Source organism: Tamandua tetradactyla, chromosome 13 (genome assembly GCF_023851605.1).
Source record: "Tamandua tetradactyla isolate mTamTet1 chromosome 13, mTamTet1.pri, whole genome shotgun sequence".
In the NCBI taxonomy this organism is placed as follows: Eukaryota; Metazoa; Chordata; class Mammalia; order Pilosa; family Myrmecophagidae; genus Tamandua; species Tamandua tetradactyla.
The window spans coordinates 34,611,794-34,638,510 of NC_135339.1; the positions used below are offsets into that span (position 1 = coordinate 34,611,794).

At 39.7% G+C, this 26,717-nt stretch overlaps 1 protein-coding gene across 24 annotated transcripts in view; it reads left to right on the forward strand.

The window, feature by feature from the left end:
- The window catches only part of LOC143653850 (uncharacterized), a 353,382-nt gene that overhangs the window by 97,180 nt on the left and 229,485 nt on the right, over positions 1 to 26,717 (forward strand). For 16 of the 24 annotated variants that reach the window (XR_013161560.1, XR_013161561.1, XR_013161564.1 and 13 more), the window contains one exon: positions 16,439 to 16,638. The exons of 4 other annotated variants lie outside the window; for them this stretch is intronic. The gene's annotated coding sequence lies outside the window, so the exon portion shown is untranslated. 4 more of the 24 variants (XM_077125191.1, XM_077125193.1, XM_077125187.1 and 1 more) reach the window with 3 other exon arrangements.

A 26,717-nucleotide genomic window follows, 5' to 3' on the forward strand; every position in this document is an offset into this window, starting at 1 on the left:
AAAAAGGTGATAGAACTAATGGATTATAAATCCTACCTACAGAGTTGTCAGAGTCAAGGCACTAGAAGGAGAGAACTGAGAAGATAGGAGGTAGAAGCCAGGGAGTAGGATGGTTAAAATAGAAATTATGAAAGGGATGTGGCTATTGGTAAGGACTAGGTCTAAGGTATGGCCATGGAAAAGAGTGGCTGAGGTAGGGTGAAGAATGAGACCATTGGAGTAAAGGAAATCACCAAGAATTAGGTCAGGAATAATTTTTCAATGCAATTTTATTGATATATATATATATATTATATATTAACATACCATATAATCATCTAAAGTGTACAATCAATGGTTCATATAGCTTTGTATTCATCATCACAATCAATTTTTGAACATTTTAATTACTCCAAAAATGATAAAAATAAGAATAAAATTAAAAGTAAAAGTAAAAAAGAACACTCAAAACATCCCGTGCTTTTTACTTTTTCTTTGTCTTTATTTTCTTATTCATCTGTCCATATACTTGATAAAGGGAGTGTCAGTCATAAGGTTTTCACAATCACACAGTCATACCTTAAAAACTATATCGTTATCTAATCATCTTCAAGAATCAAGGCTATTAGATTACAGTTCAAGAGTATCAGGTATTTTCCTCTAGCTACTAAATACACCAAAAACTGAAAAGGAATATTTTTATACTGCATAAGAATAACCCCCAGAAAGACCTCTCTACTCTACTTGAAATCTCTCAGCCACTAAAACTTTATTTTGTTTCATTTCTCTTACCCCCTTTGAGCCAAGAAGGCTTTCTCAATCCCACATTGCCAGGGCCAAGCTCATCCCCAAGAGTCCTGTCCCATGTCACCAGGGAGATTTACACCCTTAGGAGTCATATCTCACATAGTGGGGAGGGTAGTGAGTTCACCTGTGGAATTGGCTTAGCAAGAGAGGTCACATCTAAGCAACAAAAGAGATTCTCTGGGGGTGATTCTTAGGCATAATCCTAAGTAAACTTAGCTTTTCCTTTGCAGGAATATGTTTCATAAGGGCAAGCCCAAGATCGAGGGCCTGTCCCATCAAATTGGCAGTCCCCAATGCTTATGAGAGTATTAGGAATTCCTCAGGTAGGGAAATTTAATATTTCCGCCTTTCCCCCAGTCCCTCAAGGGGACTTTGGAAATACTATTTTATCTTCTGCCCTAATTAGTCTGATATGTATCAAGGCATCACACTAACCTATACAGATCAACAAGGTCTCACTCCCTGTTTTTGGTTCCATGTAATTATGGTGTCTGAATAAGCTGAACATAAAAATTAAATTAGATATTATGCTACTGAAAATATAAATTTTGCACCAAATAAACATGTATTCCTTTGGTCTCACACAGAAGTTTTAATATACAGTCAATATCATCCTTTACACTTTAGTCTGATTTTCTTAGTCCTACCCAGATCAGCTTCATTCATATCTCTAATTGAAGTCTGATCACTTTTTCAGTGTTGTAGCAGTTGCTTTATTGGATAATGCTGACTTTCATAGCTGCAGAACTCTAGCCCTGAGTCTCAGGTGTCACACCAGAATACCAGAAATTCCAGGGAAGACTAGGTTATATGCAAAGAGCTCAACTATCAGAATTTAGAAATAACAGTTACCCCTCTGGAATAGCTGTGCCTGCTGTAAGAGCTTGCAATCTAGAAACCTTCACAGTAGGCCTTCCCTTGATAACCTATAGTCTCAAATTAAATTCTCAGAGTTTGCACATTATAGTTAGTCTAATTAATGAGGAATTATAATATTTTTCTTTTCATTTCTGGCTTATTTCAGTCAACATACTGTTCTCAAGTTTCATTCATCTAGTTGCATGCCTTACAACTTCATTCCTTCATTCCTCAATATTCCATTGTATGTATCCACCACAGTTCCCCATTTGTTCCTCAGTCCGTACACCCTTTGGCCACCACCATCCATTGCAAATTGCAAACACTGCTGCCATAAACACAGTATGCAAATGTCAATTCCTGTCCCGCTCTCAGTTACTCCAAGTGTATCCCTCCAAGTATATACCCACTCACCACACTGCCTTCCAAAGGGGCTACACCACTCTACTTCCCTACCAACAGTGAATAGTTACATCTGTCTCTCTACATTTTCTGGGGGTAGTTTTGAGGACAATGATAATAAATTAGACTGGACTTCAAATCTTCATGGAATAGAAATTGAGATAATTGTGGAGCATCAGAGGGCAGTGGAGCATCCTGAGATGTAGTCTAAGGGCATATATTTTAAAGCTGGAGTGAGAGAGTGATCTTTTATTTACCAGCATCAAGGCAATGAAAATAGTTTTTATAACACACACTCTCCTCAACTCTCTCTCTACTAACTTTCTTCATCAAGGAGATAGCATATAGTCACCTTGGGTTTTTTTTTTAAGGCAGATTATATATTTTTTTGTCTTTTTGTCTATTTATTCATTATTGACTAGTGTGGCAGACATTGTTGGTTAGCTGACCCAACCCCTCTCCAAAACTCCCTTTTGCCTAATCACCTAGTTGTGGCTATGTGACATCATTCTGGCAAATGAAATATAAGCAGAAGTGATCTGCATGAAGTTTCTGAGAAAGTTTTTCCTTTCCTGAGAAAAAGGGACAGACACAGTAGTCATTTCCCTTTTGCCCTTGGCCCTTCCTATTTCTTTTCCTTTCTGTAAAGGAGATGGGTGTCCTCAGGGTGCAACAGCCATCTTGTACCCATGAGGTGACAAAAATGAGAATGAAGACTACATGCTAAGGGTGGTAGAGCAGAAAGATAGAAAGAGACTGGGTCTTTGAGGCATTGTTGAACTACTTCTCCAGTCCCAGACTTCTAGAATTCTTGTCATGTGAAGCAAATAAATCATTTCTTTCAGTCAACATATTAGTTGAGTTTTCTGTTATTTTCAGATGTTGCTTCCTTAAATAATATAACTAATAGAAAAGTTAGTCAATGGTTTAAGAGGGACTTTCACAGGCTTATTTTTTTTTCATTTTTAAATGGTTTTATTCACACATCATACAATTCAGCCTAATGGTATAGACATACTTCACCACCATACTCTATCTGAAGACATTTCCTCTTCTTCCATGCAGAACCAGTACCTTTTCTCAATCCCTCTGCCTGTTGACATTTAGTTTTGGCATAATGCCTTTGTTATACTCAATGGAAGCATATTATAATGTTACTGCTGACTGTAGACCCTAGCTAATATTGATTGTACTTCTTCTCATATACCATCTATTTTCAACACCCTGCGATACTGACATTTCTTTGTTCTCCCTCATGCAAAACATTTTTTTAAATTTGTACACTTAATTACCACCATTGTACACTCTAGGCATTCCTAAATTATACCATGCAAATTTTATCCTCTATCTTTCCTTCTGGTTTCATATGTGCCCCCAGCCCTTCTTCCTCTCATACTCACATTCAGCTTCACTCAGTGTACTTATATTATTGTGCTACAGTCAGGTAGTATTATGCTGTCAGTTTCTGAATTTTACAATCAGTCCTGTCGCACAATCTGTATTCCTTCAGTACCAATGTCCCAATCTCTATTCTAGTTCTATCTCCTGATAACCTGTGTTCTTAATTTCAGTTCTCCAAGTACACTCATTAATGTTAGTTCATATTAGTGAGACCATACAGCTTTTCTATTAATGGATGGTGGTGAAGGTTCTGCAACATTGTGAATATGATTAGTCCCATTGCTTGTTATACTTGGGAGTGCTTGAAATTGGAAAGTTTGTTGTATATATGCATCGACACTTAAAAAGAGAGAGAGAGCACACACAACTAAAGAGACAATGGCGTTGAGATATAATACATGATTCTGGATGGGAATTAATAACAGAGGAGAAAAGGTTCAAATGGACATTATTGGGACATATGAAAAGTTGAAATATAGACTGAAAGCTTTATATCAGTGTTCACTTTCTCAAACATTACAACTATACTTAAGGTAATTACATAAATGAATATCCTTGTTCTTGGGATGTGTTCATAGAAGTATGTGTTCAAGAAGAATGATTTATAAATCTACTCACAAATGTACAGAAAGTAGATAGATAAATGGATCGATATACAGATAGAATAATATGACAAATATGGCAAACTTTTAAAATTGGTGCATCTGTATATCAGGTGAGGTATATTGGAGTTCTCTGTGTGAGATTCATATTGTTTTTTGACTGTCCTATAAGTTTGAAATTATTTCAAAACAAAAAGTTTAAAGCAAAAAATCTATTCCAGAAACCCTACCTATTATCTCCTTTCTTTTCTTCTCTCTCCATTCTTCATTCTCGTGCCCGAGTGAGGAACTGGGAAGGCATCGTCTAGTCTGCTTTCTCTTTCCCTCATTGCCCACATCCTGTTGTGACCAGTCCTATGGATTGTGCCTTGGAAATATTTTTCAAATATCTCCTCTTTTCTCTTCATCCTTATTGTCACTGTCTTTGTTCAGGACCTTCACTAATTAGATGTTCTCCCTTGGCTCAGTGGCAGTGGAGAAATGTTTTCTCTTTAGGTTCCTACCCTCATGAAAAGCTAGCCTGAGCTTTGACAACAGGGATCAGTTCTATCTGCAACTTGGCCATGTGTTAAGAAAAAATAACCCAGGTTCAATTGGCAGTACAGAAAAACAAAACAGGCCTTTGTTACTTGGGACACTTTGTAGCTTTGAACCACCCAATTTTTATCAAGACTTCAGGCCAAAAACACAATATAAGGGGAGGATGTCTTGAGAAGCAACTGCAGTCCAAATCTAACCCATTTATCCCTGACTTTATGGAACCCTCCTTTTACCCAGCAGAAGTTCTTATCTTGTGTCTATACTAAGAGGAGTGAGTTGTACTTCTCTTCAGCAACTGGTAAGTAATATGTACAGAATTTATTTTTGGCTCTTCATTGACAACTCTGCCTCATGTTTTGACCCTTCATTTCATTCTTCTTTGGCTCCACATTTATGTTACTCCATTTATATGTTATACATATTTAGATGCTACTTTCAATTTTCTTGGGAACACGGTAGAAAACAAACAAACATATGAACAGTTTGAGGTCTTCATTACCTCTTGCTCTGGCTATCGCAATACTGTCCTTCCCTCTCCACTTCAAATCACTCCTTCTATATATCCTTTACTTACTAATCACATCATTCTCCTGCTTAAAAGCATTTAGTATCTCCCTCTCTTGCTCTTTAGGAGGGTATATAAGGCCCTTCACAATCCTGCACCTCTCCTCCTAACTTCAGCTCGCTCTGCTCCCCTGTGTCCTTTTCTCCAACCAAGCCAGACCAGTGGCCACTCACTGTTCTCCTTGCTGCTTTCATAATTCTAAACTTCATTCCTTCCAAACTGTAAATATACTCATTTATGCACATATGCTATGCCTTCCACTTCATCTCATGAGCTATTCATTCTTCAAGGCCCATAACAAATATGGCCTGTATGTTGCCTTTCCTAATTCCTTCTGAAAGAGTTGCTTTCTCTTTCCTATAAGTGCTCCCATAATATTTCTAGACTCCTTTGCTAATAGCAATTATCACATGGCATTATATTGATTTTTGTTCATATGTGTATTTTTTAAACATTTTTTTCATTCTGTATCCTTTGGACCTGGTATAGACCAAGCAAGTAATAAAAGTTTGTTTTGATTGTGCAAGTGAAAATTACAGCAGTTTCTGGTGGACGTCCTATGGCTGATATTTCACCACCTCATGTGATACAGTCGACACATGACTTTTTGGATTTGTAGTCTTTGCTTAGTTTAAACAGTAAGTCGGTGTTTTTTTTTTTTCAAGTTTTGATTCTAATAATAGTTTTATTGAGTCATAATAGCTATTGCTAGGTCAAAAGAACCAGAAGACATGATGCATTGGTAGCCGTAGTGACTTTTGGGATCTCACCCATCTATCTTTTAAAAAATCATTTAATCTCAAATAGTATCTCATTGATGAGAAGATTAATGGAAAATTAGCAATGACTAAGCTTGTTGTTGAATTAGAGTTGGAAGCAAGAACTATTATAGGGACCCTGTGTTTATGATAGATAACTGAATGATGAAGCATTTTGAACTGAAGAGTTTTTGAAAAACAGATTTGGTGCATTTTATTAACTAGTCCTCAGATGTATATTTTACTAACTGGTTGTCAACAATTTACTAGTCATTTTATGTATCTGTCTTATTTCCTCAACCAGAAGGAGAGCAATCTGAGGTCAGGGATGGTATGTTATCCTAATACAGGCCAGGAGCTGTACACTGATGGCCATGCCTCCTGCCTTGGCCCTGTTCAAATATAACATGTGAGTGATACTTACTGCATCATGGGAACACAATATATATAGTGCAAGCTGCTCTGAAAGTGGAGCATTTTTCCTCCTGCCATAGGGTTCATTGAGTTTTGTTTTCTCCATATTTGGCTCTGTGAAATTCATCTGACCTTGGGCTCTAGGCAGGGTCTAATGAGCATGTGGGATCTTAAGGGCTCTGGTCCATAACACTGTGGAAAATCCATCAACTTATGGGCTTTTTTGTGAAAGCAAGACAACTGGCCAGTTCTGAAATTACACCCAAAAAATGAAACGTTTTCAAAAGACTTACAGTGAGGATTTACCTGACCCTGGTCTGAGGTAGTGGTTACATTCTGGAGCAAAGGGGCTTCCTGGAGACAAAACCCAGGAAACATTGAAAATAAATTCCATTATGAGTTAGTGCACATTTTAAAGGAGCAGAGCTGACCCAAAAAGTGAAGATGTGTTTCTAGAAGGGCTTCTCCTTGAATCCTTACACTGCTATTTGGCTCTTGTATCGCATAGACTTCAAAGGTTAAGCATACACCTTGTATTTATGAGATTAGGGGAAATGGAAATAAAGTATAAATAAATACATAAAGTTGATCTGCTAGTTCAACAAGAAAACATAGATAAGAAAATAGACTTGACTTCCTTGCACTTTTATTTTTTTAGTCTTTAAAGTTATGATGTCGATTTGGATCCCCAAAGGATCAATGATATTTGATTAATTCTAGTTATAAAAATATGGCAAATATATTTTTTTCGTTTGTACTAGACTGCAGGAATCCGTGGGAGCAAGGTTGCTTATATTCTTTGCTTTGTATTTTTTTTTAGTATCAGTAGATTGGGGATGAGCAGTGTGAAAATAGCCTCACACTCATCTTAGATAATTTGCATAGCATTTTTAGAACATGGTCTCTTTATGACTTTCATGAGATGAGCAATATGAGGAGAACAAGACACAAATGATGCATTTCCGTGGGGATCTCTGTCTTTGCTGATATCATTTATCTAAAAGACATGCCTGAGAGTATCAGTTGGAGGGTCCTTATTGTTTATGTCAGGTTGTTGCTTTTCTATTAAGTAATCTTTGAATCAAGACTAAATTGTTAGAGAAGAAGTTTCCAATGCTGCTCTGTGAGGTGATGATAAAATGTTGAATCTACAGGACAAATCTCAAAGAGATGGAGAGATCTGTCACTATGAGTAGTTATACTTCTTAATACATGGCAAGGGCAAGGACTGCTGCTCGCAGTTCCCCTTTGAGTGAAGGTATGTAGGAAGAGAGTGGCAAATGGAATTGAATAGGCTGATTCAATATTTTGAGAGTCTGATTTTTTTTCCGTATAGTTTCGAATGAACTGCAACCACCATCACATCTCTTACCATAAGCATAGAGGTATGTGTGCCACACATATTCAGAGGTAAACTAATCTTCTTTGTTGAAAAGGTGCCAAGAATTTTCTTAGGAGGTTAAATATTATGAAATTAAGTTTTTAATTTTGTTATGGTTTCAAACAATGCAATTTTCTGTCAATTTAAGCTAAGCCCAACCAAATGCCTTACTTAAAAAAAATCTATTTAAACATCTTTTGCTTTTTATTTCCTTTCAAGCTTTTAACCTCTTTAGCCAATTAGAATAATTCTGAACTTTGCAAAATTAACCCAAGCATAGGACCTTTAAAATGCCTTAACGGTGCATTTAAAAAGCTCACTGTCCTCTGTGTGATTCACTGATGGATCAAAGGTACCAGTAAAGTTGTGAACAAAATGCCATCAGGCCAAGTTACTGATGCATAGCACTTGACACTGAGTTGGCCATCCCCACAAGTCTGTCTAAACATATGGATAAACTTTTCTCTAACTCAAATCCTTCAATGCCAATCTGTTTCTAATTTTATTAAAATTTTGTGAAAGCTGTCCCTGGACTGGAAACTTGCCTCTGAGTATTATAGCCCAAGGCAGATTTTAATGGCTAAGTTTTATAGGCATTAAAGGGAGGAGGAGTTAGCACGAAGGTGCTATCTCGTCCAAAACAGTGACAGTCTGCTCTTATGTGAAAACTCCATAGAAGTATCACAAGTTAGAAGAGTCTGGAACATCTCTGACAGGCATCCTGGAGTTTAATCACTTCTCTTCCCTCTGTGATGCCTCCCCAGTGCAGGCATTTCATGCCCTTAGAAGTTTCCGAATGCTCAAACTGATTTGGAAGTCACAGCTAATTTCACCTCCATACATTCCTTCCTCACAAGCTTGTGCCTTTCATGTATTAATTTACTTCTTCTTAAATTGGATTTGGCTATTCACTCATCATTCATTTTTCTCCATTTCTCTTTTTGAATGAGAGCCATGAAGACAGAGGAAAAGGGATTGAGATGTCTGAATTGTCTTGATGAATTCCTAATTATTCTCAAGACATTTGAGCTTTTCACTAAAAGTTTTAAGGAGAAAATACTGCAGATAATCCATGGCTCAAGTTTCACCCCATTCTCCTCATCTTGCAATGGACATAGTTTTAATAAGGAAAAGTTAGAGAGAGAGGCAGAAGACATGACTTATTTCATCACATTTTCAGGGTGGGGGATGCCAACAGATGTAACTGGGCCAATTATGGTAAAGAGTGCCTCCTTGTTGGTGGAGTAATCCAGAAGTAGGGAATTCCAGACTGAAACATAGTTGACCAAAATCCATACTTTGGTGATTGGTTCAGGGACACCCACCTAAGGCAGGGCTTCTTTATGCTGTTTAACCTCCCTAAGTTCATGGAAACCAAATGAACTCGCTAGAAGTTGAGGGTTCCCAGGCTCCACATGACAATTTTTGACCCCTATATATGTGGGGGCAGGGAGTAGGGAGAGAGAAAAAGGGCTAGTGAAAACATATCCCCAAAGGGGTCATAACTCAAGCAACAGGTTAATCTATTTGGGGAAAGGTTAAAAAGTGTAAAACTCATCACAAACACATCAACCTGCTACCCCTCCAGCCACCGACACTAACAAACTCTGGGTTCATATATTCTGGGAGCATCTGCGGGAAAAAAGACAATACAAATTGGGGCTAAATATTCATTTTTACATAGTATTCACGCCTGACATCTTCACTACTTTTGTCTTCAGCAAGGGTGGGCTCAATCACTGATTCCTGGATCCTTACCAGGGATCCTATTACTTGATACAGAGTGTCTTGCAAAAAGAGAAGCCAGCAGTTCCCACCTTAGGTTAGGGCTCTCCCCAGATCATTTGAATCAGAATCTCTGGAGATGGGACCTGTAGTTTCTGCATTGTGTGTGTGTGTGTGTGTTTAAAACAGCATACCAGGTGATTCTCATTTATAGCCAGACTTGAGAACCAAGAACTACAGTTTTTGGCAATTCTATGTACCCTTTGCATGCAGAATGAATGTAGAGCAATTGAATAAAAAGCAAAACTCGCACTGTTTTTTCCCATCCATTCAAACATCCATCTATCCAGACATTTACTAAAGACCAGTTATATCTAGGACCAGGATTAGGTGGTGAAATTCGCAGACTTCAATGTGCATGAGAATTACGTGGGGACCTTGTTAAAATGCAGATTCTGACTGAGTGGTTCTGGGGTGGCTCTGAGTTTGTGCACTCCTAACACGTTCCCAGGTAACACTGGGGCTGATGGTCTGGGGACCATACTTTGAATAGTGAGGCTAAGAAGGCTCTTTTCTTCTTTTTCCCTAGCAATTTGTTGTGCTCAAAACCCTTTCAGAGAGAGTGGTCTGCTTCCCATGTTGGATCCCCTTCCCTTTTTGCCTCCTCATGCTCTATCCCTTTTTGAAGAGAATCAGCATCCATGTGTATTTTATAAGGACAACTAGTGGTAGCCATGCTTTACCTATTTAGCTCTGTTCTCTCCCACCCACACTCTTTTGACTATATTATAAAACTTAAGCTAATGAACTGATGGTTTTTTGTGTTTTTGTTTTGTTTTGCATGGGTAGGCACCAGGAATCGAATCCGGGTCTCCAGCATGAACTCTGCCTGTTGAGCTACTGTGGCCCGCCCTGAACTGATGTTTTAAAGATAATATTTTATAGAACTGGTCTTTAGTAAATGTCTGGATAGATGGATGTTTGAATGGATCCACTTTGAGTGCGAGTTTTGCTTTTTATTCAATTGCTCTACATTCATTCTGCATGTTGTCTCTGCCTGAGGGACAAATTTTTAAGTGGTAGGGAGGGACAGGAGCAAAACACTTTGACAAGGCCTCCAAGATCACACCACATAGGATGAATATATGACATTTATATCATTGTCTAACAGCTGCTTTGTGTGTCTCCCTCACTGTACCAAAATCGTCACTGCACTGAAGCTGTGCTTCTCTTCAATTTCTTTATACCTTCTATCATAAAAGATAATATTTACAGTAGGGCTTTAGAAGGCATTTTTATTGTGAAGAAGTGGACATACATCAAATGCAGGACCCATGTTCTATTACCCAGCCCGGCAAATATCAGTTCATAGTCAGTCCTGCTTTTCTTTTCCCCAAAGATCAGAGAGAAGTTTGCTGTGGCACTAATGAAGCTTAAGGAGCAGGATCCTTCATTTGCATGTGTTCCTAAGAGTTCTGAGAGTTGTGGGGAGTCATAGACTGTTCTGGTAAAGAGGGGAGCCAGGTTGTGATCAGGCAGCCCCTCCATATAAGCATTTCTGAGAAATTACCTAAAGAGGAAGGATCTCATTACTAAGCATCCAGGAATTTGTTGTTATTTCTTTTCCCGTTATACATTAAATCCATGTCTGGAATAATTTTATAATTAAATTTTTGGGGTTTTTTTTCCATAAAGAGAAGCCCCTTAAGTTACACAAGCTTCAGTTCCTACATGAACTATGATCTACCTGCCATAGATGGCTAGTATATTTTTCCTTTATGTTTTTTTTTTATGTTTTTAAAATTGTAACAGGGCACCAGTATGCTGTAAGATACCACTGAATGAATTTAAAATGGCAACTTTCAGGACAGATGTGATACAAGAGCACATGTCTTAGAGTGCCCCATGGGCTTGGTGCCCTTCTGCAGAATACAATATACTCAAATGCTTGGGCCAACTTGAATGACCAAGGTACAGGATTTAGAAAATGCAGAAATGGAAATGAAGATTACACAAATAACTGGAGTTTGTGTGTTGATGTACAATATTTTTATGCGCACATACACAGTTGGTGTCACATTGTATATCCATTTGTTATCTTACCTTTTTTGCATAGCACTATATATTAAGTAGGCTCCCATGTAGTAAAATGCTCTGACACACCATTTGTTAATTGAGTGCATAATAGTTCATCATAGGGCTAATACTTAATTCATTTTATGTTCCTATAGTAGTGATCATTTCAAATGGTACCAACTTTTTCTATATAAATAACATTGCAGACAACATCTCTATGCATAAATTTTGTCCTCAACTTCTGAATATTTCCTTAGGACAGATACCTGGAGGAGGTGTTATGGGTCAAATGGTGTGACCTTTTATTTTAAAGCATTTAAAGCCAGTGCCCAAATTTTTTCCCTGAAATGTAATCCAAACACATGAATTACCATGACCTCATTATAACTCTTTGCTTTGATGACATGGCTTTATGAAACCAGTGGACAATTATTCAGGCTGTCTCATTAGTTTCTGGTAATCCTCCATGGTGCTGATTTGGTTATGTAGCTCTAGACCAGAATACAATTCACCAAGACCATTTAATGTCTGACCTAAATTTTGCAAAACTATTTCATTTCTCTACACTGGAGTGAAGCTGATGCTCAGGTCTGACAGTGTTATAAGTAACTCAGATCAAAATATTGATCAGGAGTGGATATGCTGTTTTCCAGTGGGAGGATGAGTTTGGAGAAGCTGATGCATTATTGTCTCCCTCAGCCATCTCTCTGAAAAGCAACTGGGCTAATGATATCAACTTATAATTGTTGATTTATTTTAGCTAGAAAATAAACAGTAGAGTTGTATTGTTATGGCATGTATTAAGAGGATACTGCTGAAGATGGAAGATTCCAAATTTAGCGCTCTTCTCATATACTTTCAAATAAAAAGAAAAGCAAATAAAAGCACCTATTCTTAAATGGAGATGAGAGATGGCCCCTAATCTTTTCTTCTTGATGTCCCAGAACATAGTTTGGCATTTGGTTAGAATTCTGTTCCAACTATCTGATCTTTGCTCATGTCAGGTTCTTTCTTCTCAGCAAGATTAAATAGGATTAATTAGAGGCAAATTGGGTGTCCTTGCTTTTCATAAAATGTAGTCATAAAACCTTAGGGAGGTTGAATTTTCTCCCTTTCCCACCATTCCCCCAAGGGGACTTTGCAAATACTTTTTTTTTCACTGTTCAAATCCTTCTGGGATTTATCAAGGCATTACTCTGGACAAACCTACAAAATCTCATGCTCTACTTAAGGTTCCATGTACTTATGGTGTTCAATTAAGCTGTCCACATAAGTTATATTAGGAAATGCATTAGTCAAAATATAAATTTTGTGCCAAATAAATATTTTTTGCTTTAGTCTCACACATAAGTTAAAGTTTTAAAATATTAATTACCCCAAGTGGAGAATTCTTGAAACTCTCACAAGCAGTGGGGACAATCAAAGCAATAGGTTGAGCCGCCAATCTTGGGGGTTGTTCATATGAAACTAGACCCTGCAAAGGATAGGCTAAGCCTACTTAAAATTAGGTCTAAGAGTCACCCCCCAAGAGAACCTCTTTTGTTGCTCAGATGTGCCATCTCTCTCTCAGCCAGCACAACAAACAATCTCACTGCCCTCCTCCCTGTCTCTACGTGGGACATGACTCCCAGGGGTGTGGACCTTCCTGGCAACGTGGGATAGGAATCTTCAAATGAGCTGGGACTCAGCACCAGGGTATTGAGAAATCCTTCTCGACCGAACGGGGAAAGAGAGAAATGAGACAAAATAAAGTGTCAATGGCTGAGAGATTTCAAACAGAATTGAGAGGTTATCCTGGAGGTTATTCTCAAGCAGTATATAGATATCACCTTTTTAGTTAAGGTGTAACAGAGAGGCTAGAGGGAACTGCCTGAAAATGTAGACCTGTGTTCCAACAGCCATGTTTCTTGAAAATGATTGTATAATGATATAGTTTTCACAATGTGACTGTGTGATTGTGAAAACTTTGCGTCTGATGCTTCTTTTATCTACCTTATGGACAGATGAGTAAAACAAATGGATTAAAAATAAATAAATAATAGGGGGAACAAGTGTTAAAATAAATTTAGTAGATTGAAATGCTAGGATCAATGAAAGGTAGGGATAAGGGTATGGTATGTATGAATTTCTTTGTTTTCTTTTTATTTCTTTTTCTGAATTGATGCAAATGTTCTAAGAAATGATCATGATGATGAATATACAACTATGTGATAAAAAAGAATGTTTAGATTGTATGTTGATTGGTTTTATTAATAAAAATTAAAAAAAAAAACCTTAAGGAGGGCGGTGTGACAGTGGCTCAGCAGGCAGAATTCTCACCTGTCATGCTGGAGACCAGCGTTCGATTCCCGGTGCCCACTCATTCAAAAAAAAAAGGAAAGAAAGGAGAAACAAACCTTAGGGAAACTGAACAGACACTTGCAGTCCTATAGTCTAGATAGGCTGAATCTGATCTATAGTTATGTTTAGTTTGGTTTATAGTAGTTTTATCTCTTGGGAATAATAATAACTAATAGTTACTGAGCATTTGCTATATACATTATCCTAAGCCCTGTACATGTGTTATCTCATTTATTCTTGACAATAATCCTACAAGATAGACATTATTATTGTCTTTATTTTACAGATGCGAAGACCAGGGCATTGAGATGTTAAAGAACTTGCCCAATATTGAAGTAAGAATAGATAGAATTGGAATTTGAACCCAGGCAATCTAGCTCTAGAACCCACCTTCCTAAATGCTGCTTCTACAAGGAATGGGTTGCAAACATTAAAAAAAAAAACCGAAAGATTTCACATCATCATGGAATTTGTGCCTTTTCTTGAGCAATCATAAGATCTTGTGAGAACCCTCTGGAAACGAGGCGCATCCTCCCCTTCCCATAGGACTAAAGCTCTTGAATTTGCCTATTCCTTTTACCTGATCCAGCTCTCTCACTTGTATAATAGCTTGGCCTTTGTAGCATTTGTGACTTGTGATCTAATTCAGTGGTTCTCAACCTGCAGGGGACATTCGGCAATGTCAGGAGACATGTTTGATAATCACAACTGAGATGGGCGGGCAGGGTCACCAACATCCAGTGGGCAGAGGTCAGAGACCCTGCTAAACCTCCTACCAATGCATAGACACAACAAAGAATTTTCAGGTCCAAAATGTCAATAGTACCAAGGTTGAGAAACCCTGATCTAATTCAACCTGCCTATTTCATAGTTCAGAAAATTGAGACCAGAAAGGAAATGACTTGCTTTAGACCTCAGAGCAGGTCTGAGGATGTAAGATGGAGCAAGAATCTACATCTCTTAAGTCTCCCCAGTTATGAGGTTTATAGGCTTTCTAGTTTGTTTGTTAAAATGAGAAAAAGAGACTAAATATTACACTGATTGTGAAAAATCTTTACAGTCTACTTTATTGGGTGGGAGATTTGCTAATTAAGAATCCTCTAATTAGCCTTAAGTGAAAAATTGTACCGCTTCAGAGCAGCTGCCAGGATTCAACTATAAATCACACCCTTTCCAATAATCTATAATGGTGTGTTTATTATATAACACTCACATGTTGGGTGGGAATATTATTGCTTTTTCTCCCTATACAGTTTATGAGGAAGAAGAGAGATACTACTTTCAGTTTTGATTCAATTAATAAACAAGGCCAGGAAATTCACAGCATAACTATGTCCTTTATTGTGGGTTTGTATGATTTTGTATTTGGGTTGAGATAAGGTGGTAGTTTTAGCTCAAATCTCTGAATTTCTTTGCTCTGTGTAGATTCCACTCAGACTATTTGCCATGGCTCCACTAACATGTTTGATGTTGAACATTTTTGAGAATTTTTGAAAACCTGGAATGGCTAGTTGCCTTCATTACTAACATTTTACTCAGAGGGATGACGGGAAGACACAGAGCTGGACCTTTGCACACATGATGAATGTAATAATAGCTAAAGTTTTCTCTATGGCAGACACTGCTTTCTATAAATTATTCAATTTAATTAGGGTTTCCTGTACTGAACTCATAATGAAAATATCTTACCCAATAAAAAGTCCATGGTAAGACAGCTCCATGGTTGATTAATTCCATGACAAGCCTTTAAGGATTCCAGTTCTCTCCTTCTGTCTTGCTGGGCATCTCAGGGTGGTTGGATTGGTCCTCAGTAAAGATAACCTGAGGTAGCAGCATGGCTGCTGCAGTCTCAGGCATCACATCCTGATATGACAATTTCAAGTGGAAGAAGAAAGATCATCCTTTCTGAGTGTGTGTATGTGTGTATGTGTGTTTAAGAATTGCAGTGACCTTTCCCTGAAGCTCTCCTGCTGATGTTCCCTCACAGCTGATTGCCAGAATTAGGTCGTTTGTTCATTCTTTAGCCAATCACTGAGGCAAGGAAAATGGGCTCACTATGATGGGCATAACTGATTATAAGAAGGAGGGTTAGCTAAACAAAATCGGGGGTTGGGATTAGAAAAATGGGAGAATGGCTTATGGTAGTTAGGAAATTACCACGTCTCTGACACCAAGTTGAATTGTGAGGTTGAGTTCCTGTTGCTGCTGTCTTACCCCTGCGCATGATAGAAACACTTCCCTTTGCAAGTGAGTCAATTCCTTGCTGCAGGACTGTTCAGGTGAATTTTTAGGGGCTCAGAACAATGCTAGCACATCCTTCAGGCTAAGAAAGGGCTGAAGGGGTGGTTCACCCCACTGTAACTGCAGGCCCAGGATGGAGCTCTGCATGTCTGTGGTTGTAGGCTGTTCCCTGGGGCTCCTTGCTCTGCCCAATGGCAGTGCCTGCTGGATTGCAAGTGGTGGACCCACAAGCTGATGCCAAAAATGAACTGAACACATACCTACCTCTAAGCTTCCCCTCTCAAAACCAGGGAAAAGACTTCCTCACCCCACTCTGGTGACATGCTTTTCCCTTTGCGACTTCCCACAGGATTCATTTTCAATTGACTGTATTTGTATTAACATCAGTGCGGAACCCAGTGATGAATGTCCCATGCCCATACTCCACGACTGCCTCTTTGTAGTGGAGAGTCTCAATTTCTGGACAGAAAATCAGTGTTGACATTGGCTTCCCGTGAACACTGGAGTCCAAGTTTGAACCCTAACCACTATCTGTGAGTTGAGGACCTGGTGAGTTACTTAACTTCTCTAACCCTCAGACTCCCCATCTATAAAATGTAGATCATTATAAAAAATCATATCTGTCTCTCAGGGGGGTTATTTCCAGTGTGGATTAAGTGAGACTATGTATGTAAAGTATTGAGCACAGGGCCTGACATGGAAGACCTCAATGAATAGTAGTCATTAACATTAACTAGCAATGCTAACTAATAACTGTTGACATTTAGGACATATGTTAAAGTTCCAGAGGTTTCCATAGCTGACCGATTAACACGCTGCAGTAGTCAGTGCCAAGATCTAGAACCAGGAAATAGGTTTCTTCTAATTCTGCCTCTGATTCTATACTCTTCAATTTTGTCTCCTAAAAAATGTCTTATAAATGTAAAATGGGACTGCTGTGAGAATTAAATAAAATAGTGCACCCAGTGCTTAATTAACTCTAACTACTATTAATAATATTCAAATTTTCAGTGACAGCATGCCTTTGCTCCACCAAGTGTATATACCGGGACTCTAGATTTGGGAGGTTTCCCTCTCTCTCCCCATCACTGTCCTGGAAACCATCCCCAGGCCTCCAGAGGCCTTGGAAGAAGTTTGCTTATCTTCTGATTTACAAAGTGGCTATGAGTGCCCCTCCTCCCCCACTCTTCAAAGCCCTAGGCCTCATTGGGATGCAAATGTCTCCCCTAGTAGCTGAGCATTGCTTCTGTCAGGAGAGAAGGCCCTTGGCCATCCCGGGGCGGCACTGTGGGCTAGAAGGACCCCTCCCCACTGCCCTCCATCTTTGTGGGGAGAAAATGATGATGATGTATGAGACAGCCACAGCTTTAGAGTCTGAGGAGGACATGACAGGCAGGATAATATGGGAGGAAAACACTGTCTCCGTAATGGAGACTGATGGCCTTTGCTTGTCTTTCTGGCATTGTTAGGGCTGAGGCTGATCTGGGGCTGAGGTGGGCCTTGTCCAGAGGAGCTTCATTAGGTGGCAGGCCCAGTATGTCCACCACACTGCCCTCAGTGGTAGCCTTCAACCCCGGCAGGGGTGGCAGGAGAAACAAATGGAGGGGGGTTGTGGGGGCGTCCAGTGGAAGGATCAATTCCCCCTTGGCTTTGACACCTCTGTTTATCAGGAATGACAGTCGTGACTGGATCTGCTCATGCTTCCTGGCTTTTTTTTCTCTTTTGACCTCCTCCCTCTACCCTTAACTCCCCATCCTCATAAGTAATACAACTAAGCTAAACTAAAACCAAAACTAAACACACACACACACACACACACACACACACAGCCTCGAATACTTACAAACCGCTCCTGCTCCCCCTTCAGGCCCCTATTTGGCCGCAAGAGAGAAAACTTAAAACTAGAGTAGGAATGTCATCTTTAGAAATCATCTTTTGGAGCAGTTTTATTAATTTCACTTCTCTGTGGTTACCACATGTTTGGGGAAGACAATTGATTTCACAGATCTGTGTGGGAGGCTGAAGAGTTGGCTCTGAGGTGGCAGAGAAAACCTACAGCAAGAACAGGCTCACTAATTGACATACAGCAAAGACATTCTTTAAGGAAACTTTTCTCCTAGTGCCAGATTTTTTTAATTTTAATTATTAATTTTCAAATTGAGTTGAATTTTTTTTTTTTTTTTTTTTTAAAGAGAGGCTCTATTTCTTTCTCCCTCTACTCATCTTCCCCACTCCTACCTCACCCGACCCCGAGATTTCCTCTTAGGAAATTAAAAAAGGTAAACTGGGCCATGTGTTGATTTTGGCTTCAAAGGCAGTGCCAGTGACAACCAACGTGCTGCAGGCCAGGGCTTCAGCAAAAATGAGCTCTTACTCCCTAGGAAGAGATCCTGGCTTGCATTCCAGACTCTTCCAGGTCAGGTGCCCGGTCTGACGTCACAGCAAGGACGTGAGAGAAAAGTGGTTCCCTTCAGTTCATGTACCCTCTTGGATTTGGGAAAAGTCCACCTACAACTATAGAGGTCACCGTTATAGCCCCCAACTAGTATTTTTTGAGGAGGGGACTGTACTGTTAGATGCTTTGAGATGTCAACTTTGAATGATTGCATTTGCCTAGATAGAAATCAGTTCTGATTCTAAATAACTAATCGGCCAAGCTGAAGAAGAAGAAAAAAACCCAATTGCTAGATCTGTGGGTGGTAGTGGGTGAGTAGCTGCTGTTTTAGAACTTTAAATGTGGGTTCCTTGGCATTAGCTTTATTTAAAATAGAGTGGTAGCTCTTCACGCCCTCTGAAAAGTTAATAGCCCACCTTAAACTAGATGGTAGCCCGCAAGTGTTTTTATGTTACTAATTATACTGCCCTTGTAGGAGGAGTATATGGTGCTTGAGAGAACTCACAGAAGACAGGGCTCCTCCCCAAACAGCTTCCATGATGGCTTGAGACAGAGAAGAGGTTGGTCAGATGTTTCACAGTCTGATGTGAAATAGACAGGAGTGGGGAGGGGGGCTTAGGTTCCTGACCAAACATATAAGAGTTCCTGGGATTGGCCGGTCTGGCATTGCTGATGCCCAGCTGTGGTCATCTTTGTCCTTTCATTTGCTCCACCCTCTACTCCTTTATTCAGTGCAATCAGGTCCAAATTGAGCTGGGGGGCTTTTTTCCACCATCATGGTTCTGCATCATAGTAGCATGAAAATTGAGGTCCATGGCTGGGCTGGCTATGGTCATGGTGCTGGTCATGGAATAACTGTCTCTGTGAAATTGTGACAAGGAGGTAGGGACCTGAGAAGGTTGAGCATGGGTGGCCGTTTCAAGTTCAGTTGATGACAAAGAATCTGTTGGGAGCTCATCTTCGGGTTCCCAGGATGATGGAATGAATCTCAGTCTGTTGTTTCAAACCCTCTCTGTGACCCAGGCTTGGATCAAAACTCTTTGGACTGCCGTGTGTTGTCCAGAAAATTGGGGGATACTATATTTGACATCAATTTACCAAAGATGAATATTATTTCAAACAGTAAATCATTACAGTTAAAAAAAAAAAGTGAGAAGCAGAGGAAGGAAGGAAAAAGGGGGCTGTGAGTGGAGAGGAAGTGACATGTTTCATGAAATCGGAGCTTTGTAAGGTTGTTTTGGGCACAGTTTCAAGAGGAAGTGCCGGTTATTAGACAATCACTAATCTAATCTCTGGCAGGAGGCATATTTAAGGTCAAGCACACATTTTTTCGACTCTTCTGGATTTTGGATTTTCAATTGAATGCTGTAACATGAGTATAAATCTGATGGAAGAAAAAACAATTTAAGGAAGAACCATTTCTGATTTCTGCTGTAGGTAAAGAAGTTAGAGAAAATTGACTAACAATCAAAAATTATCTCATTGTTTTGGACCTCTGCCTAAAGCCTCTCTTCCTAAATTAACTAGTTAATCTTCCTTTAATTAAGGCCTCCTCTGAAACCTTCTCCATCCCATTGTTCAGGTCAGGCCTCTCTCCTCCAGGCTCCTGCAGTTCCTGAGGCACACCTCCACTGGGAATGCAGCACACTAGACTCGAATGGTCTGGCTACTTACCATCTTCTCTGTTAAACTGGCTTCTTGAAGACTGGAAACAAATGGCCCATGGTAGATGCTCAATAAACTTTGGGTCAATGTTCAATATAGATAGATGGGAAATAGAGAAATAGGGATCATCCCTGTATTATTTTTCTATTACTGTGTAACAATTTATCACAGACTTAGTGACTTTAAACAACACACACTTATCTCACAGCTTTCGTGGGTCTCGGGTCTGGGCACAGCCTGGCTGGACCTCTGCTCAGGGTCTCAGAAGACAGTAATCAAGATGTTAGCCGTGGCTGTGGTCTCATCAAGAGGCTGGCCATGGGAGGATGATCCACTTCCAAGCACATTCTGGTTGTTGGAAGAATTGATTTCCCTGTGGCTATATGAACAACGACCCCAGATTCTTCCTAGCTGTTGGCTGAAGGCCACCCTCCTGTCCTAGAGGCCATGGCCCTTCACAGCATGGATGTTTGCTTCTCTAAGACTAGCTGGAGAGACTTACTCTTGCCAGCTAAGATCAAATCTAGACGACGTAACATGATCAGGGAGTGATACTTAACCTTTTGCCAAATTCTGTTGGTTGAAAGCAATTTTCAGGTTCCCCCCACTTACATACACACTCAAGGGAAGAAGATTATATGAGGACATCAATCTTTGGAGGTCACTTTAGAGTGTGTCCACCCCAATCTCTATACATGATCAGTTCAATATGTTCACTCCACAAAGTCCATTTGTTTCTCTTCTTTGAGGCTTGAAGGTGAGTAGCTTAATGTTCGTAGCCTGTGCTCCATTGTCTGAAACCGCTTTTAAATTCAGTGGTTGTTTGTTTAGAAAATAAATATAGCAATCTGATATTTCTCAAATCAAGTGCTATGTAACAGTACTCAGGTCACTTAATAAGTTATTGGTTCTCAGTTCCAAATCTATCCTTCCAAATCCTCTTTGAGATGCTGGAACTCTATAACTTATGTTTTCCTTTATTAGTTGGCTTCATGTTATGTTGTTCCAATGGGGGCAGGAAGAAGGGAGAGGGGATTTGCTTCTCCTGGTTTGTTGTTCAGGTCAGCATTGTTCTAACAATGGCCCTTCACACAGAGCAGCAGCTGGTTCCACGCAGCTCCTTCCAGCACCCCCATTAGAGAGCAGCACTAGCTGGGTAGGACTTCCTTTATGGCAATCTGAAACTCAGCTCTGTGGCATCCCTCCCCCAAGCTTCTAACTTCTGATAACCCAGTCTCTTTTCTTTGAGGGGTGGCGGTGACTCTCTGAAGTTATTAAACTGGTGTTAGCTCAGGTTTCTTATCTTGGTTTTTCCAATTCTCCAGCATCTATCTAACCAATCTCTGTATTATATTCTCTCTTTTAAAATACCTAGCATGGCTTTTCTTTTTATGACTGGACCCTTAATGATACAGCTATAATTTTTATCCAACTTGCCAAGAAATTGAAGACTCTCATTAATTGTCTTCGGAATTTTATATACCAGAGGACCTGACATTTAGCAAGCAGACAACACTTGTCTTCTGGTTTCCAAGTTGATACTTTTAGAATCTTGGACCCATAGTTCACTTTGCCCATCTATTCGAATCTTCCTGGCTAAGTAGTAATAGATATAAATAGGCTTCCAGGGTGTGATTCATTCATTTATTCCCAAGATTACAGTGAATCATGAGTAAAGAGACTCCAGCCCCTGAAAAGCCCAAACTTAGAAAGTTGTGGGTAGTTTTGGAATATTCCCATATATCCTGCTTGAAAGATGAGGAAACAGAAAGATTAACTTCCATCCAAGGCCTTCCCTCAAGGCAGGCATTATAACTACAGAAATCTTCTCACCTGTTCCTGAAGTGATCCCACTTTCTGAATTTCCTAACTTTTTAATGGCATCTGTAGCCAAGGTCAAAATATTTGAGTCGCCAAAAGATGACTCCACTCTCTTCTTATCCCTTTGAATTAGAGCTCCAAAGTGTTTCTTCCATCTGTTCCCTTTATTTGTTTCTACATTTTCTGTGCTCATTTAGGCCCTCACTACCTCTTGCCCAGGCTATTCAAATAGCCTTCTGATAGGTCTCTCTGCTGCTGTCCATTCTGTACACTTACCAGAGAAATATGTCTAAAATGTAACACAGAGAATATTACTCCTGTCCTCAAAAACTTCCTATTGCTTATAGGGTAACATCCAAATACCTTAGCTGGGAAGGTGAAAGTTGTTGTAACTTTTTCTCAACCCTCTTCTCCTGGCCTTACCTCCAGTTTCTCCCTGTTAGGTATCCTTTGTGTCAGCCAAACCTGTCCATGACCTCTAGAGCCTGGCTCACACTGTCCTTCCTCCTGCAGAAGATGACTTACTTCTTTGTCATGGAATTCTCCTACCCCAACCCCATCTCTTCCTTGAAATCTCACCCATCCTCTAGAATCCAGCTGAAATTCCACCTCCTTGATTCTTGATTCTTCTAGATAGACTAAGCTTTTCTTTCTACTTTCTATAATGACTTTGTTATGAACATCCAGATGATGATGAGAAGAACTACCAGAGCAGTACAACTAATTTAATGACAACCTATTCTGTTCTCTGGAATTGTGCTCCATTATTTACCCACATGATTTCATTAAATCCTCATGGAAATCCTATAAGGTAGATTGCTGTATTTGTCTCTATTTTGAACAAGGAAGCAGAATTAGTGAGGGTATGTACATTGTTCAAGGTCACATAGCTCAATTTTTGTCTCATGAATTATTTGCATACCTTCCTAGCTCCTTCCAAATTGATAGCTCATTGAGAGCAGGGGGCATTCTTGACTCAGTTATAATTTCCTGTTCTAAGATTATGGAGTATATTATATATGGTGAGCACTAGATCACTAATTCTTTGCAAAGTTTCGAAATTCACAGATTTTGCCCCTAAATTACTTTTCCCTATTCTTTGGTGCTGGATTTACTTATTTTTGTGTTATATATTAATCATACATAAACTGTGATCTAATGTAAGACAGAGGAAATATTTCTAAACATTTTGGAATACCTCAATAGCTCTATTCCTTCTCTTAAAATTTGAGAGATGGTTTTTATTTGACAGTGGCTCCTAAAACCATGGCTTTAAGAAATCATCAGGAAGCACTCAAATTCAAGGGTGCTTTTGATTTATAAAGAAACTATGGTGAATCCTCTTTTTCATGTGAAGAATCTTTCTAAATGTTTACTAGTGATCATTTTGTTTCCTAACTTTTGAATTTTTTGATAACTGGCATATATATATATATATTGAAGCAGACATTCTGACACAAAATAAGGGAGGCATGCTTATTTGGAAGAATGCAGCTGGGGTTGAGGTGGAAATTACTCAAAAACTACTTGAACGACTTATGAAACAGAAAGTCAGGAGTGTAGATTCCAGGTCATGAATTAGAAGCTTGATGTCAGAAAGAACTTGGTTCTCTTGGAAATAATAAAGCTGACCTTTTAGAGGGGCAGCTTTGTGGAGACTGCTATATAGATTACACCTTGGGACTCATGTGTAGAGGGAAAAATTTTTGGCAAATACATGCAGTTGCCTTTTGCTCTGCTTTCAGAGTTGCAAGAACTGTGGGAACTGCCTCCAGATTCAGGGTGGCTGTCAAAGAACCAAGGATTCCTTATGCAGCCCGACTTCCCACTGACCGCTTCATATTCCTGTGACTGGCCCAGAGATGGAAGTGTCTGAGAGGTGGGGGAGGTGGGCCAGGGGTGGTTGCAGTTCAATAAAGGAGCTAGGACAACTAGACTGCTTATCAAACAAGTGAAGAAGGCATGGGGAAAATGGCCATTCGGCATTTCTCTTTTTCCTTTTTTTTGGACACCTTGTCCAGGAAACACTCTTATGATCTGTGATGAGTGGCAGTAACTATGACAAAATGCTCCCCATTTGTCCATAAAGTCATTCCAGGTGAGGTTTGGGCTCAGAGGATTTCTTGCTCTAGGCTTATACTCCTGTTGCTGTCTCCCCAATGCCTAGCTTTGGTTAGAGTTATTCCAGGACCACAGAATTGGGTAGAACTTGTTGGTCCATGGGATTGTACCCTCCTTGTAAGTGTCACTGTGCTCAGTGTCTTGGTCAGCACCCTCCCCCTGGGCTGAGTGGACACAGACACAGGAACCTGCTTTGACAACCTCTTTACTCTGGTCCCACTGCTATTTAGGCTTGACCTGGGAAATCCAGGGACACTGATCTTCCCAGGCCAACCTTGGGTGGGGTGGGGCCCTGAACACTTCCATCACTGGCCACATGTATAGGTTGAGCAGGCAACCACTGATGCAAAATGGTTAAAAAAAAAAGACAGGCAATCATATAATTTATCATCCACACTGGGTCATTTCTGTAAGTGAAAGGTGGCACAAATTAATCATTATATTAGGGGTGGGGTTCAATGAACAAAAACTAGAGCTGTCCCAGGCAACCTGGAATCACACTATTGAAACTTACCTTGATCTCAATTCAATTTAGCAGACATTTCTTAAGCATCTCTGAACCAGACATTGTGCAAAGCATATAAACATAAATGAGAACTTGTCCCCTCCATAATCTGGTAAAGACATGTCAACAAGTAGTGACAGTGTAGAGGCTTAAGAGCTATAATGGAAGTACGTGAAAAGGCAACAAAAAGGGAGCAAGGTTACTCTCTGGGGCAGTGGTGGGGTCGTACATAGAGTACACTTCAATAGGATAAGTTTCGAAAGCCAAGAGTTCCATGGCATATAGATGGGGGAAGGGGATTCTAGAAAAAGCAGCAAGTGCAAAGTCATGGACACTTGCAAATATATAGCACAATGTAGGAACTGTAGGAAGTGTTGCATTGTTGGAGAGCAAAGTGTGAAATAAAGATATCGGGAGATAAAGTTAAGCTGAGACCGGGTCTTAAATTGTTCTGTAAGCTATGCTGACTAGCTTGGATGTGCTTTCTTAGAGAAGAGCTGGCAAACTACAGTCTTTGGGCCAAATCCAGTTTACCTGTTTTATAAATCAAGTTTTATTGGAACACAGCTAAGCCCATGCATTTATGCGCTGTCTGTGATTGCTTTCGTTCTTCAAGGACAGAGTTAAGGAGTTGTGATGGAGTCTGTAGTAAAGAAAGCCTAAAGTATCTAATATCTGTCTATTCACAGAGATAGTTTGCACAGCCCCAGCTAAGAGTAATGAGGGAGACATTGAGGGACTTTAAACAGTAATGTAAACATATTTCTGATTTAGAAAGTTCTCATGGGATAGGATGGAGGATAAGTTGGTAGGGGAGAAAAGGCAGGAGGCTAATGCAATAGACATTTTCTTCATGTTACCAACTGTTATTGAGGGCTCACTGTGCTAGGCCGAGAATTTAGAGATGAAGATGCACTCCCACTCCTCATGACACACAGGCCAGGCAAGAAAAGCTAACGATGGATAGGAGGGGATTAAATATAGAGCCTTTCAGAGATAGAGTTGGAGATGGCAGGGCTCTAGGTTTGGGACCAGGTCATTGATAGTTCCATTCCCTGAAATGGAGAAAGCTCGAAGAGACACAGGTTCACTTCCACATGGCTTCCCCTTTGGCCTCTCTGAACTCTCTTCATTTTCTTTATTGGCTAAATTTCTTAAGAGTTTTCTTTGAGGCATAGATATTTTAATTGGATTCAGATTTATCTGAGATTGACAACTTAGAAAAAAACAAATTTAACAGTGTAATATCTTAATTCATTGTCACCTAAAAAAGAGCCAAATCTTGACTGAATTGGAGGAAAAGATCCTGCATGGACCAGTTGTGAGAAAGTCATGATATAGCTGCTCCTCTGAGCCAGCAGGTGGGAGGGACTGACCTCCCCATTCTGGTAATACCAGTAACAGATTGATTTCCCAGGACATAGTAGGTACTCAATAAATAAACACATGGATGGCAGGTCCGAAAGTCTCCCTGGCGACATGGGAGAGGACTCCCAGGGGTGAATCCAGACCTGGCACCATGGGATCAACAATTCCATCCTGAACAAAAGGGGGAAAAGAAGTGTAATTAATAAAGTATCAGTGGCAGAGACAATTCAAATAGAGTTGAGAGGCCACCCTGGAGGTTGCTCTTATGTAAGCCTCAATTAGACCTTGCTACCTCTCATAACCTGCCAACCAGGTTATGATAGGACCCTTTTATCCTTCTACCCAATCCTAAAGACCCTTCCAGCCAATCCTAAAGCACACCTAGAGCAATATATAAGATTCCACAAGGGTCCCAGGCACTAAAGTAACTTTCCAGAAGCCTACAACCTCCAGATGGGTCCCTGGTCCAGAAAAGTCCTGAAACCCAGCCCAGCCTCTCTAGAACATCAGAAAGTTTCATCTCCCTACCCCGTATTAATGACAGACCCTTCAAATATCAAAAATTTAGAATTGCCAAAACCCAAACAACCCCAATGAGAGGTATGGAAATATCAAAGGTGATGGTGGAATTATACATAGAAGATAACAAATAAGTATGAATGCTGAATCATAAAACTGTCATTTCTTTTAGTCTCTAGTATTTTAGAGAAGCTAGAAGTAAAAACCTAAAATTGTGAAATTGTAACCCATGTC